Below are 14476 nucleotides of genomic sequence, written 5' to 3'. Positions count from 1 at the left end.
TTATAAGATAATGATAATGAAGCAACAACAAAAACAATCACAACAACAAATACAACAAAACAATTCTAATGAAAAATAATACTACAACTGATTTTACTACAAGTACTGGTGCCTTTAACGCCATTATCACTACTACTACTAATAATGAAATTAATATAATAATATTAATAATAATGTCTGCTGCCAAGTTTCAGATACGTTTCTTAGTGTTTTCCTGTGTTTCGTTTTGCTCTCTTGACATGGTAGTCCAGCATCACCATGGCAACTGACCCTAAGAGTGACGAAAAGATAGACTTAGCTGCTTTCCTGATTCCAACTGCCTGTTCTTTGGCAAAAAGTGAGCACCTCTCGTGATCTGATTCTCCTGTGTGGAAACCCATGCCGTTTCCTCTTACCCTAAAAAGTTTGTTTTCACTTTCGGGTGCCACTACTTGACTTCGAAGGGAAGGTTCGTCAGTGACTCTGAGGGTCCCCAGTCATATCAGATACTTATGAACTACATTTTTATTGATAAAATTAAAGTGTTTTTCGGGAAATCTAAGACAGATTAAAATGTAATTGAAAATAACGTTGCTGATTTCTTGAAGAACATTCTATTACGTCAAGTTTCTTCAGTCTCCCTGACCACCGTCAGGAATGACTTTAGTTTTCATAAATAGCATGTGATCTAATTACAATACTAACGTTATTGGTCCATTGCGGAGATCTCCTCTTATACTACCTGTGGAATCAAGAGTTTAGCTGCTTTTGCACTTTTTGTACCTGATCAAAATATACTACACGTTCATGTCCAACTGTCACAGAATTCCCAAATCATTTACAAAGTTCACCTCCCCATTCCCCCACCAGCACTTTGACCGTTGAGCTGAATTGCCTTAAGGGAGCCTAATGGACATTTCACTTCATCTCGATTTCCTGCCTGGGTGCAAACAACAGCGGTCTCAGAAAGTACTAGTACCAGATAAGAAGCTTTGTGTAGAATCATTACCTAATTAAACAGAAAAGTACATGCAGTAATTGCATGCTTTTTTTTTTTTTTTCTTTTACAATGGTGCTTTGCATACATCATCTTGTGTTACATATATGTAAATAATTTGGTATAAAGTCACATGAGCAGCAGCTTATGTGCAGGCTGTTGTGTCTGAAACAGAAGTGGAAAAGGCCAAAAGCGGTTTATTTCTGTGTATAATGCCGTTTCAACGTTGAATTATAAGAGACTGAAACAAAGTTGAAAGGAGAAGATGTAATTTGCTTGAATTCAAAATATGCCTGAAAGGATTAGATAGTGCTCAGCTCTAGACCCCAGACACAGATTGAAAAAAAGAAAATTAAAGATGAAAATAAAGGGTTTTAAAAGCAGGCTAAAAAAATGACTTGTAAAGAACTTTGAAATTTGCCCAAAAAGCCCATCAGCACACAGATAAAATATTGGAGGCACAGGTGGGAGAGAAAGAAGACCAATTCTCAAAAAAAGGTTCCACCGTTCATATATTAATAAGATTTACAGCACTGACAAAGTCATGACCTCAATGACCATGACATCAATTTGTCTTCCTCTGGACAACCACACATATTTCTCCTGACCATGGATAGTGTTAAATAGTCAAAAAAATCATACACTTCATGAAATTGCATGATAAATTGGGTGATAAGAAAAGAGAAAAATGTTCAAAAGGCCTTCCATTGCCCTCCATCAAGCCTATAGACAATAAACGATCCCTGCAGAGTTTGGTGCGTGTGAGGAAGTAAGCTGATTTTTTGCAACCCCCCCCCCCAACTTTTTCACATCTGGATCCCGGGTTTTATACCAACTTCATCCCCATGTCAACATAACACCAAACTGACAGGTATTATTGTCTAATTTTTTTAAAGATGCACTTTTTATAGCTTTTCCCATATTCCTCTTCATCTGAAAATTAAAAAAAAATCCTTGTTGAGCATTTTTCAGTGTCTGGTCTCTAACCTTGGACACTAGTGATTGCTCATACCATATATAGGAAGATTTCACAGGGACCTTAGTGATGCTGTCAGTTTAACATGTAGTTAACGCCTCTCTATAGGGGAGCAGCGCTCTAAAAAGCAAAGTCACGGTCTGTACACTTGAGTAAAAAGTCTGATTCAACCCAAGAACCAGTTCTTTTCTTTTTGACTACTCCCTACAGGGATGGCCACAGGGGACCAATCTCCTCAATCTAACCCTATTTTCTATATCCTCCTCTCTCATACCAACTAATGTCATGTTTTCCACCTGCTACTTGCCCTCACTATAGATCACAGTGTCATCTGTAAACATCATTGTCCATGGAGATTCCCGGCTAGCCTCATGTCAGGCTTTCCATCACCACTGCAAACAAGAAGGGGCTAAGAGCTGATCCCTGATGTTGTCCCACCTCCACCTTCAACTTCTCTGTCACACCTAAAGCACACCTCACCACTGTCTCAAAGCCTACATACATGTCCTGCACGAGTCAAACATAATTCGCTGCCACTCCAGACTCAAGTATTACGGGCCCCGTCTTGGAATCCTGTTTTATGCTTTTTTTCTAGATCAAAAAAAGCACAATGCAGCCCCCAATGACTTTTCTCCAGAAATATATAATTCAATTGATCCTATAACAACTCAAGGTAAAGAGTAGGTTGAAAATGTTAAATCTAAATTCACTGTTAAGTTTTAATGTTTTTGAGGGTGTAAAAAAAAATCTCTGTGTGCTAGTTTCAGTTGGGAAAAAAGGTTCAAATTGCAGGTTGGATAAAGGGCTGGGGAAATGCATTCTGACAATGAATGCTCTCACTGTGATAGAGAAGCATAAATGAAAAGAGGAGGTGGGGGGTGTAGCGTAAATCCTCAGTTGTATGTGCAAGATGTGATACTGTTGTTTAGGTTTGGCCTTAACACAATGATAATCGTACCATTTAGAACATACCATATTTTCTTTAACAAAAAAAATTATCAGGCTTTGTCTGCTATACTTAGAATCGGTAAAAAGGCACATGCTTCATAGTGAACTGATCTTTTCAGCTCAATGTTTGTACAGTTGAGAAGTTCAGAAAAGTTTTTCATATCTTGGCATCCTGTTGTTTTCTTCGCATTTAATACCCCCCACTGACAGCACTTCAACAGGATACAATGAGCTCAGAAACTGAAGCATGAAAGTTTGGTTCCTGGCAACACTGCTCTCCCAAGAATAAAACTGAACATAAACTAAAATGTATAATAATGATAATAATAACAATTATTGTTATTATTGTTGCATTTGTTGTTGTTATAATTATCTTTCTGTCTCTCTCTCTCTGAACTAATGGACAGTTTCCAAAACAATCTGATGTCTTTATGCCGAAAGTAGTCATGCATCTAGAAAACTTTAGTTGGGAGTAGCATGAATAAATATGCATTACAGGAGTGTCTCAGAAAATTAGAATATTGTGATAATGCTCTTTATCTTCTTTAATGCAATTAAAAAAAAAAAAAAAAAAACTTTTTCATGATATTCTAATATTTTGAGGTAGGATTTTTGAGTTTTCTTAAGATGTAAGCCATAATCAGCAATATTAAAATAATAAAAGGCTTGCAATATTTCAGTTGATTTGTAATGAATCCAGAATGTATGACATTTTTGTTTTTGTAATTGCATTACAGAAGATAAAGAACTTTATCACAATATTCTAATTTTCTGAGACAGTCCTGCACATGAGTTTACCTTTAAGACCATGATCTTGCCATCTATAACTTCCCCAGTATCCTAAATTGTTATCTTTTTATCAAATATAATCTTGTTTATCACTTGTAAAAATCTAAGTATATACTTCTAAAGTTCCCAACTGAGGGTCATGAAGTAGAAACACTTCTACTTGGGTCGTGCAACTGGTTTCAAAAAAGGAGAATGATATATTTGATCTTTAAAGTGTTTTTTTTGCCAATGAAGGTCATTGTGTCCATAGGACTTTTTATGGCAATAGCATTCCTGAGAGCAGTGACAGCTGTTATACACTGGGAATGGCCAAAGGGTTTAACAAGCATTTCCACAGCATATTCCACAGCACAACATATGCTTGAATATGTTAATTTGTAAATAATTCAGAGAGTAGTAGCTGTTCTCCTTTTGGTGAAACATGACATTAATCTAAATTTCAATAGTGCGTAGTTGTCATCTAAATATACCTGAGCTGCAGTTTGTAGAGTTTTGAGATATATATGTGGACAATTTCTATTCACATAATCTGTTCTTTTATAAAAAACAATGTAAATGCGCTTTGACAATGTGCATAGCTCTGGAATACATCAGAGCCACCATTTTGACAGTGAGTCGGATCTGACATGCGGATATTAAATTTTAAAGATAAAGCTCAGAAGAAGGCAATCTACAGATAAAATGTATGACAGTATTCTGTCTATACATGTTCAATTGAAAGTAGTATATGATTTATTATTTCCAGATAAAATTGTTAATAATTGAGTGTGTGCTATTTTTTTTTGCCTCCAGTATGACGATAACTTTTGATCATTCAGGGTGTATAAATAGCTGCATATTTACATTGGCTGTGTGAAATGATGGCTTTTGCCTCTTTAGATCCCTCTTTTTTTATCCACGCTGCGAGGCTTTGCTATGAGCATATGCTTAACAGACTCCATTCCACTTTCTTTTTCTTTTTCTTCATTCTCCTTAAATGATTCTCAAACTGATACCCTAAAATAAAACACATTTCCTCACTGAGTGTCACAGCTTGCCGGATTTCACATTTACTGAGGAAGTGCCCCTTGTTTAAATTGTGAAATATCATAACTTGCAGGTCTTAACAGTGTTTTTATATTTAAACAAGGAATAAATAGAGTGTCTGCATTTATTCAGCTCAAACTGAGAAGGGCTTGGAAATGTGTACCTATGTTCTCTCTGGAGAGTTGACACTGTTCTTTTTTTTGTTTTATATGGTCAAAGTATGTTGTTATGGTATTAGACTTCAAGAGACACCAGTTTGGCATCTCAAAATGTGGAAAGCAAGTAAAAGTCTTTAAAGTCACATCTATTATTTGCCTAATTTTGTACTGATAAACAACCTTTATCTTTTGCACAAATACATTTAGGCCATTATGTTCCCTTCACTCATCAACAGAGACAACAGGGTGTACAATTTGAAAGTAAGGCATTATAAAGTTATTCTATGAAGGGATCCTGTTGTTTTATAGAGGTATCTTATTTACATAGCGATATCAAGCATATTCAAATCATCTGGAAAAAATGCTTTACCTGGGTTTAGCATTTCTTTGTAGCTCTCTTACAAAAGCATATGCCTTCTTTTGTTGTACTTTCAAAAGCATTTGCATTTCATTCAGTGTTGCTAAATTGAACCACAAGTGGCACTTTTCAACAAAGAAGACCTCATCAATGACAAAAATGGTAAAGTTAAAAGTCACGTTTGAAAGATCTGACCACTGTAAATCATAGAGTGCAATAGTTGGCGCCGCCATTAGAGAGACGTTTTTTTTTTCCCTTTTTTTTCTGAATTAGTGGACTATTGCAAACAGATAAAAAATAAAAAGTGAAAAAAAAGTACAAGGGGATTTTGACTGCTATATTTAGAAAGATTGTCCTGGTGCATTTCGATACAGTATTAGCTCCCTGCTGTGTTCATCAATGAACAATGATGATAGTTTCAGGCACGCCTCCTTTCTTAATCACGGTTGCAATGACAAAACAACTCATAAATATAAATGATTTGACATCATGATTAGACTGATTTAAACGTGTGGAGAATCTAGTGATAATCAAGATTGTCAAATTTGGCCACTGATTACGTGAACTTCTGACTGGCATCAAGTCATTCATGTGTATCAGTTACTCAACCCATTCTAGTCCTATAGTCTCCTTCTGACAATATTTCATCACATGTTGCCATATGGAGATGTCAGTGCCTGTGACCAGAACCTGAACCCAGAGCAAGATACCCAGACTCCTTTTTCTAAAACTTGAAATTACCTTGCTATTAAACAAATTCTGCTTGTAGAAAAGGTGATCAAGGGTTTTGAGTAGCGATGATATTTGGAAAAACAAGGTCTGAAATTAATGGAAAAGTAGCAAGCAAGGTTAAACCTGCCAGCTATAAGAGACTACTTGGTTGGAATAGGTTGGAAAATGTGTTCAGATTAACTTTAAACCTTACCTTAATTTTGACAGTCATTACAAATGTATTTAAAAAAATGTACTTGTACACTTGTATGTCATGAAAACACTTGATTGTTACCGACTGTAGTGTTAATATGCAGTGTCTCCACAGAAACTCAGCATATTACATTACATTAAAATGTTCACTTTCAACATTTGCATGACTTCAAGATACTCTCTCTTGTGTTAAATGTTTCAAGCCTGACATTTTTGACAAATTCAGATCTGTTAACATCATGTTTACATCATCATCACCTCAAATTTCTATATGGACTCATAGTCCGTATGAATTCTTTTCTAAAACTCTAGTCACATGCTTGGCTAAATGATGTTTGCTCTTGATTGATTTCCCACAGTTGGGCGAAGCTCATGCATTTGACACACCTGGGGATATGAACTGGTACAATCATTTTGTCCTTGCAAATAGGTTCCTATATTGGAGCAGCCAGTTATGTGCCAAGTGGGTGGTGGATGCCAAATGTGCGTGCTGCTACTGATGAGGAAGGACAGGAAATTAATTACTGTTCATCCATGAACAGTATGCATGACATGTGATTGAAATCAAACCAGCCACCACTGAACTTATGTCTGAGTGCAGGCCCTTTCTCTCTTAGGACACAGGGGTACAAAAGAAATGCTTAAAAATGTACATGTACTGGCTTTTTGACCCGGGTTTGCAGTGCAAATCGTTCAGAATTGATGGGACTATGAACTTGCGCCATCAAAACCCTCCACCTCATTAAAATAATTTACTCTCAGCACATTAGCGAGCTGAGCTTCAAGCACTGGGTATAAAAGTGTAGATAAAGTGGTCAGTCTCAGTCATTTCTAATCAGTATCACACCGACAGCAGAAGTTTTAGAAAATGTAAAAGTGTGTAAATCACATGTTTAATTAGGTGTCTGCGCTGGGAGTAAGAGCCATATACTGTCAAAATACAGGTGACCTCTATCATCTTAAATCATGTCCAGATACCTTTTCCTATACATTTTTAACCATCGTAGACTGACATAAATGGATACAAATGGTTCATTATGGAAAATTTAATCATAAGAAAGCTTCAAAATTGTTATGCGCTATCTGTACCTACTAAAGTACTAAAGTGATTTCTCCTCAGAAGCAAGAGTAGTTTGACATGCCACCTTCAGACAAATCACATCTTTGTGACTATTAAAAAAGACATGACTTGTTCAGGGTGCACCCAAACACTTACTAAATGTCAGCTGGGATCGGCTTTGTCTCACCAACCCTGCAACTCCCACCACAACCATAACAGGTAATAGATGTCTGAAAGTTAAAGCATGAATAAATAAATAAATAAATAAATAAACAAATTAAAGTTCAAATAAAGGTCACGCGTGTGTATATATTTTATTTTTCGGTCCAGGAAATGAGTATACTCTTTCAAATCTTTGGGTTGTGTGTATGTTAATAGGCTTAAGGTATTGGTGTATCATTGTACTGACTGAAAATGGGCACATGATCTAGCTTTTATTGTTGATCCCACTGCGGCAGCTAGTGCTGAGATGAAGATACAAACTATCACTAAGTAGCCCATTAAACTAACACAAACAGGACTGATGGATATATTGGGGGGAAGCGCAAAAAGAAATGGTGTCAAAGTCAAAGGACACTTTTGACCTCAAACAGACAGTTCAAGGCCTGATGCGTGACAGAGAATATGAAATGGGGATAAACTCTGCATTTCTCAAAAACGAAACTTTGGTCAGTCATTCAAATAATTCATACAAAGCTTTGCCCAGGCTTTCTCCTCCAAAAAAAAAGAAAAAAGAAAAAAAAGAAAAGATTAAAAAAGGGCATTAATCATTAAGGGATTAAAAAAAAAAAAAACACAACATTAATCATGCTTTAAGATGATAATGAGTGTCTGGTCTTTCTGAGGATATAGATAAGTGCTGTAACTGCAATGGAAAAAAATGACAAACCAGTAAACACAAACACACTGATGTCAGTCAGATAAATGTGCAGAAGCAGCCTTTCCAAAATTTAAAAACATGTTTTTAAATAAAAATAAACAAACACATACATACATACATACATACATTATGTATGTATTACATACATATATTTTTCAGAAAATATAAAGAACATGACATGTTTGACTACTGTGTGCATCTGAGATTTTTCAATCAGATACATACATAAACTAAAACTGAACTAAAACCTGGGAGAGACACAGCACAGAGTGTATAGAGCCAACAGCTTCAATAAATCTTGCACTGTATCAGAGTACTTTCAAGCAGTCACATGGGAAGCAACTTGCATGGGAAGCTTATGCTATAGCCTTAAAGGAGTGGCTGGTAAGAGCAACGATTGCTGCTGGAGGGAATGTCAGTTTTTGATTCCCTATGACCTCTAACACTTTTGAATGGGATAGAATTATAGTGTGAGAAGGAAAACATTAGAGAGAGTCTTTGACAAGCAAGCAATTGCATGCATGTGGTTGGAATTCATTCATATAATTGGAACACAACACTGGACACAAAAAATGCCAGTCACTAGAATTCAAACCCGTCAGTAGAAGACAACAAGCCAAGTCTATCTAATCTTTCGTGCTGCTAAGAAATCTAAATGTATCTTCCCTCAACTCTCCCTTCTTCCCTCTTTCAAAGACCTGATGGAGCATCAGCTCTTTGCAACTCATAGCAGCATTGCTTATTCAAAATTTACTCCCACTGAGAAATGACAGCTTTTGACAAGGATCCTCTGCAGTACAGAACATTTACTGAAGCATTTTAAGATCGTCTTGTGAACGACACCGCTGCCCTCTGAGACTGTTTGTATAACTTGGATAATACATGAAAGGCCAGCGAAAAGAACTACTGCAAAGCTGTAAAGTTAATCTCTGATTAGCTAATTTACAATAGAGGATCTGGTTAAAGAACATTTTATGTGTTGCATGAACAGTGGAGTGGTAGCCAGAGACAATCACAAGCTTACACATGTAGACAGTGTCCACTGAATAGCAAGCTTGGATGACAACTGACTACACATTGAATTAAGTCACATTTAATTACAAGTTATAATCCAATTAGATATTTAATCCTTTACAATCACGGAAGTAGAAATCCATGGTTACCAGTAATCATAAATGATCCCATTTTGTGATACTGAGCTGGGTTCTCATTGCATCTCCTTGACATATACCTGAGATCTTTCTGCCTTCAGTTTTGACTTCTTTAGGAGCAAGAAATTACGGTAATTAAGAAAGTTCTTCCGCTAGGCGATCGCATCGAAATTTCAGTAAGGAAAGAAAAAAAAAATCCTTAAGTCAAGATCAGGAACACAATTATGGTTTACTTGCATTCTTCTTCTTCTCCTTTCGGCTTTTCCCTTCAGGCGTTGCCACAGCGAATCGACTTTCTACATCCAACCCTATTCTCTGTATCCTTCCTCTCTCACACCAGCTACCTTCATATCTTCTCTCACCATGTCCATAAATCTTTTCGTGGTTTATTTGCATGATCCTTCATATTAATTCAGTTTGAAACAGGAGTTACATCAGCATCTATATAGAGCAATCAAATACTTGTCAAAGCCAATTCTGAAAGTAAAAAAGGGAAATGCTTTCAAATTTAATGAATGCTATTACAAAATAATTTTCAGAATATAGATTTTAGACTTATTTAGGTTGAAAAAATATATTGTTTAATTATTTTTTTCCATCGCCGTGAGCTGCCACCTTGCCGTGGTGGAGGGGTTTGCGCGTCCCGGTGATCCTGGGAAGGATCAGTCAAGGCAAACGGGTCTCAGATGAGGGACCAGTCAAGTGTGGTTTGAAGACCCCCATGAAGAAGACAGTCATTGGCACCAGTTTTCCCTTGCCCAGATGCGGGCCACCGGGCACCTTACATGGAGCCAGGCCCGGGGGTGGAGCTTGACAGTGGGCCTGGTGGCCGGTCCTTAAGCCATGGGGCTCAGCCGGGCACCACCCAAAGGAATGACATGAGTCCCTCTTGCCCTGGGCTCACCACCCACAGGAAGGGCCAAAGGGGTCGGGTGGAGTGTGAGCCAGGTGTTAGCTGGAGTGGGGGACCTCCAATACTTGGCTGCAGAAGCTGGCTCTTGGAACATGGAATCTCTGGCAGGGAAGGAGCCTGAGCTGGTGCACGAGGCTAAGAGATTCTGCCTAGATGTGGTCAGACTCTCTTTGACGCACAGCATGGGGTCTGGAACCAGGCCTCTCGAGAGGGGCTGGACCCTTTTTTATTGTGGAGTTGCCCCTGGTGAATGGCACTGGACTGACAGACCTGGGTGGTGATCCCCCCTTTTTAAAATGGGTGTGCTCCAACTACAGGGGGATCACACTCCTCACCCTCCCTGGTAAGGTCTATTCAGCGGTTCTAGAAATGAGGGTTTGCTGGGATATTGAACCTCGGATCCAGGAGGAGCAGTGTGGTTTTTGTCCCTAGCCGTGGAACAGTGGACCTGGTCTATACCCTCAGCAGGATCCTTGAGGGGGCATGGGAGTTTGCCCAACCAGTCTACATGTGTTTTTTGGATCTGGAGAAGGCATTTGACCGTGTCCCGCAGGCAATCCTGTGGGATGTGCTCCGGGAGTATGGGGTACCAAACCCTGTCATACGGAGTGTTTGGTCCCTGGGTGATCGGTGTCGGACCTGGACTCGGCCAGGGCTGCCCTTTGTCACTGACTCTGTTCATAACTTTTATGGACAGAATGTCTAGGCGCAGCCAAGGCATGGAGGGGATCCGGTTTGGTGGTTCTGTTGGCTTCATCAAGCCATGATCTTTAGCTCTCACTGGAAGGGTTTGCAGCAGAGTGTAAAGTGGTTGGAATGAGGATCAGCCCTTCCACATCCGAGACCATGGTGCTCAACCGGAAACGGGTGGAATGCCCACTTTGGGTCTGAATGGGCTGAGGGAAGGATTGAGCGAGAAATCAACAGGCGGGTCGGTGCGGCATAGGCAGCGATGCAGACTCTGTACCGGTCTGTCGTGGTAAAGAGGTAGCTGAGTCAAAAGGTGAAGCTCTCAATATACTGGTCGATCTACATTCCCATCCTCAATAATGTTCACGAGCTGTGGGTAGTGACTGAAAGTACGAGATTGTGGATACAAACGGCCGAAATAAGTTTCCGCCGCAGGGTGGCTGGACTCTCCCTCAGAGATAGGATAGGAGAGGTTTGGTTGTCCGGGAGGAGCTCGGAGTAGAGCCGTTGCTCCTCTGCATAGAGAGGAGTCAGATGAAGTGGCTCGGGCATCTGGTCAGGATGCTTCCTGAACCCCTCCCGGCAAAGGTATTCCAGGCATGTCCATCTGGGAGAAGGCTACAGGGAAGACCCACGATAAGCTGGAGAGACTATGTCTCCAAGCTGGCTTGGGAACACCTTGGTTCCCCCTTGAAGAGCTAGACCATGTGGCGGAGGAGAGGGAGATCTGGGCCTCACTGCTCCGGCTGCCGTGACTAGACTCCGGATAAGCGGTAGAAGATTGATAGATGGATGGATGTTTATTTCATTTTGTTAATTTCACGATTATGTATGTGATATTCAAGGGCATTTTCTTCACCTAGGAAATAATAATCAAATAATTGCTGTACCTAACTGTTTGTTGGCCGACTTAGGGGACTTTTAGTGCGAGTGAAAACCCCCAGTTCATTCTTTCCATAATGCTGAAATTGTAGTTCCCAATGGCTATCTGTGTTTTTGAATTATTCACAAATTAATTCCCCCAGCCTAATGATAGCTTTCATCCCCTCATGGTTTCCATTTTTGAGGTTGATCAACAACTACAGTTTTAACCCTTGTAATGGACATATTCTGTCTTTTATATTTAGCATTTTGTGGACTGCTCCTTTGGAACATATGTCTGTGATCTTTTATGGTTCAGCATTCTTCAGTAAAAAATAACACTAAGCGCAAAACAGTAACGCAAAGGTGTTTATATTCTTGAAATTCTGAAATGTCAAAATTTTTTGTTGTTCAGTGATCACTCAGGAAAAATACACATGGTACCTTCTCTGTCTGCAAAAAAATGCTCCATAGAAATGGTTTCCATAAAAAGCTATAAAGAAGAACTGAGTACGATGGACAATGAAGACAAGAAAGTGTAGCGATGCAGGGCCACAGGCCTCTTCCAGGAAACCATCTGCTTATACTCTGGATTTCTGTTCATTATTCATGTAAATTAGACGCTTTGCTGTGAAGTGTGGCAGACTTTGGTTAACATGGCAACACATTTGATACTTGATTAGTTGATTACGTAAACACTTCATACAGATGTGCTATGAAGGTAGCTTCTACATGGACTGCAGATATATCAAGATGCACTGATTTGTAGTATTAGACCTTATTCATAGTAGCTGTCATTAACTCAGACATTTGTATCACTATTCATTCCCTCATTACCAAGTCTCGGCGATTCGGAGTTCCCAGTTGACCTACTGCATGATTTTTGGACTATGGGAGGAAATGGGAGAACCTTGGGGAAACCCACAAAGTCATGATGACAATCCAAAAACAAAGACCAACCTGTTGGGATCCAAACAGGTGCAGACAACTGTGGAGAACATCAGGGGCCTCCCTGTTTGCCATTGTTGCCTGGTAAGCAAATATCTGTTCCCGCTTTTCCGCCACCCTCAACTGACACTATCAACACTTCTCTATATCAAAATTACCTGCTGTCCTCCACACAGCCCAGTGTTTCATGCTGCCCAGCACTAATAGCATTTTGAACTTTCAGTTTACAATCATCAGATTTTGTACAGCTTTTCATACAATTCTTACAGATGGATAGAGTCAAAAAAGGTTTCAGAAAAAAGAGGAAAACTAGGGCTTTGTCAAGGGTACAGATGTGTATCCACCACCAAATAAGTGGTACGTAGTGATTTGAAGTTGTCTGTTGGAACAAATGGACTGAAAAATGTTGTACCTACAAGTGCTATTTACTACAACTAGTAATTAAGAAGCAGTTAGCTCGTTACTATTTTCCCATCTATTTTTGTGTGAAAAAAGTGTATACATCTGAGGAACCATAAAGGAAAAAAAAAAAGGAGAAAAGAGCGTTATTGGACAGCAGGAGAAAGTCGCAAGAGGCAAAAGTTAGGGCATCTGTGGCATTTCAGGGAAACAAAAATGAGTGAGTATTCATTAAACATATGGTGTATCAGGGGCCTGCTAGGAGGTGTGGGGACATCTGTTCCTCTATTTAACACGTGTTTATGGAATTCTCTTCACCGAATGACCCACTGGGTGGGACCTTCGCAACTCCTCTGTGTCTGTTACAATGACTACAGTGAGGGCATTTCAGCTGCACTTCAGCTGCACCTTGCGCACTCCCAGCTGTGGGGATCCAGCCAAACTCACCACCAGCAGAGAAAATGTTAGAGGTCAGAGAATAAAAGCAGAGCAGGGAGGAGGACTGCTACATACATTCATCTATGAACCTCTTAATGAGAAGGACTATTTTCTATGATCTGCTGCTTTAAAGCACTTACCACCAAGGGCAAGAGTTGACGAAAGAGTTACAATTATGAGATATTAACTGAGGGTGTTCAGTCAGGATGAACAGGATTAATTGTTAATATCTTATTTTACAGCTTTTGCCTGACAGCACGAAGGATCCTGGTTCGAATACCACAGTCTGTTGGGTTTGCATGTGTTCTCCCCGTGTTTACGTGGGTGTCCTCCGGGTTCATCGGTTTGTCCATAAACATACATAGGGTTAATTGGGGAAAAAAATTGGAAAAATTGCCCAGCTTTGTGAATGAGAGAGTTTTTGTCTCTATATGTGGTCTTGGTTGATTGGTGACCCATACAGGGTGTATCCCGCCTCTCACCCAAAGGCAACTGGGATAGGCTCCAGCATTACCGTAATCCTTATTGTAAGATAAGAAGTAGATATTGGATGAGTGGATGGATGGATGGATAGATAGGTGAAAAAGAGGGTGGAAGACGATGAGAAACATATACTTTAAGTTCAAACTCTTTCAAATCGATCTTACTTTCGATAATATGTAACTGAATATATTCACACTTGTAATTGAGACCATTTTAATTACAATGTGAAATCATCCCTTTAATTAAATCAGTGTTCATTCATACTTTTGAAATCCCTAATACTGAATCAGACACAAAAGTACACACAAACAGACACACAATCTAAAATATCTTTTTCATGCCTTGTAGTTGCTGCAATGGTCAAATAGGAGACAAGATTCTGCAAAAGGCATGCTGTGACATCCAATATCAGTGCCTGTCCCCTACACTGATGTCACTATGAAGCCTGGATGCCAGTGGAACAAGCCAACATACCTGAAACTGTATACAGGCTCAAAA

This window comes from Fistularia commersonii, chromosome 3 (genome assembly GCF_037954325.1).
Source record: "Fistularia commersonii isolate RoL2024-O1a breed Wild chromosome 3, RoL_Fcom_v1.0, whole genome shotgun sequence".
Taxonomy (NCBI): Eukaryota; Metazoa; Chordata; class Actinopteri; order Syngnathiformes; family Fistulariidae; genus Fistularia; species Fistularia commersonii.
The sequence above is the reverse complement of the archived record's forward strand: the minus strand, read 5'-3'. Positions refer to the sequence as shown.